Source organism: Cyprinodon variegatus, unplaced genomic scaffold, assembly GCF_000732505.1.
Source record: "Cyprinodon variegatus isolate N-32 unplaced genomic scaffold, C_variegatus-1.0 Scaffold12, whole genome shotgun sequence".
NCBI lineage: Eukaryota > Metazoa > Chordata > Actinopteri > Cyprinodontiformes > Cyprinodontidae > Cyprinodon > Cyprinodon variegatus.
In genome coordinates this window covers 980,507-982,761 of record NW_015150465.1, presented here as the reverse complement: position 1 = coordinate 982,761, position 2,255 = coordinate 980,507, and positions in this window count along the sequence as shown.

The window sequence follows — 2,255 nt, the reverse complement described above, 5'->3', positions numbered from 1 at the left end:
TTGTTATAACAATAAAAGTAATGATAAAACAGCATTTTTCTCGTCTTTTTTCATCCAACTGTATGTGTTCGTCCCTTAATATTGCTGCAGATGTTTTAGTTAAGTCAAAAAAACTAATGAAAATCAATATTGATGATAAAAAAAAAAATGGAGCTCATTATATTTTGAAAAAAATTAAGATCTCTTTAGATGTTTGAAACACTCTAGAAAATCTGAAAAGTGTGGAGTTCATCTTTATTCACCCCCTATGAGTCAATACCTTGATTCAAGCCTGTACTGACAAATGTTCCACATCTGGAGACTAAAATGATTTCAAATTCTACTTTTCAAACTATTTTAAGCTTATTTAGATTGTGCAGAGAAAACTGTGAGCAACACAGTTCAGGTTGTGCCACAGATTCTGACAAGGATTTATATCTGAGTTTATAGTATGACATTCATTCACATGACTATGCTCTGATCTTGCTGTATGTTTATTGTTGTTCTCCTTTTTAAAGGAATGCAGTTGCAAACATTTTGCAGCATCAATTGCAGATTTTCTTCCAGGATTGGACTGTAGCTCTAAACACCTTCCCTACCACTGCTAAGAAAACACATAGCATGTTGCTGCCACTACCATGTTTTCTCATAGGGTGGAGTGTAAAGGGCAATGTGCAGCATGTTTTTTTAAGCCAAAAAGAGACATTCTATACATCTAACCAGATAAGCTTTATATAATTATTATATAAGTAAATTTAATTCAAATGAACTACTTTAATTCAAAATAACTACTTAATGGGAAATTTTAGTATTTAAATCTGTATTTCACAATTAATTAGTTTATCTATTATTTGAATAATGTATTAGTTGAATAAATAAATGTTACATCTACTTATTTTACACTAAATTTATTCCATACAAGATATATTTATGCACTCTATATACCTCATATTAAAATTATTGTTAAAACTATCTTGCAACCCTGCAGGGTCTAGACCCTGAATTTGGGAACCCCTACTCTATTTTATATTCATGCACCACTTTATGTTGGTCTGTCACATAAAATGCAAACAGATCTAGAATGAAGTTTGTGGCTATAAATTGACAAAGAGTAAAAAAAGATTAAGAGATATAAATACAACAGAACATAATGTATGTGAGATTGGAACAATGACTGATATATGTAATCTTTATTTCTAGGCAGCTTCACTGCATAGTACTTATAAGGATTAGGAGTCGCATTTGTTGCTAGGTCAAATAGGTCCTGGCTTTAGAGCTTACCATAGAGCACAGTGTTCCTGTACATTTAAGTTTGAAACACTTTCAACAATGTTACATAACCTCTCTAATAATTTGCTCTTCCCGCCGGGGAAATCCATTTTGTTCTCACCAAGCAAGTTAGTTAGAGTGTTCAGGAGTTACGTGTATTCCCCAAAGCATCTAATCAGCATGTGAGGTTACAGTAAAAAAACATCAATGAATACATTTGGTGCTATTTTACTTCCCCGCAGTTGATTTGCACTTTTTTAATATGTGCATTCATTTTCATATATCTGCATATCCACTTTTTCATTTTGACATGGCTGCATATGCACTTTATCCCTGTGTTTCACCTAATATTAGAAAGGCTGAAGCATTCAGAGAGCAATATTTGCCACCCCATCTCATTATTTGTTTGTTGTCCATCTAATCCTTGGGTTTTGTAATTTGCTTATATGCACTCATATAGTTTAAAGCAGGATTAGGCCACTGGCAACCAAATGTCACTTGGTTGTACAGCCCTCATTGGACAGCTGGAGCAAATCCACTGCGAATCAACAATTCAGCCAATACTTACTCCTGCTCTTAGTGATTGTCTAAAGTGCAGTGATTGCATTAGTGACTGGATACTAAAACCACAAAAAGATGCATATGAGTTTAGTTTTCCATCACTGACATGTCTGGTGTGTTGGTGAGTAACATTTAGTGGTTGATTTTGTTACAAAAAATAAATCTTGCCTTAATAAAGCAGAAAGATGCTATCTTTATAGATTGCATTTTCTGAAAATGAGTCAAAATGTCTTAAATTAAGTGTATTTACCCTTAATTTGAGTTGGAAAAAATAAGGTGATCTCCCAGTGGAATAAGCATTTTTACCATTGAAATAAAATAATTATATAATATGCACTTGAAATAAGTGACTGCAGTTGCTTTTTCTAATTTTAAATCTAAATTGACATCTTCCATAGGCAAAGTGTCTCACTTGTCTGCTCAATAAAAAAAAAAATCACTTTTTT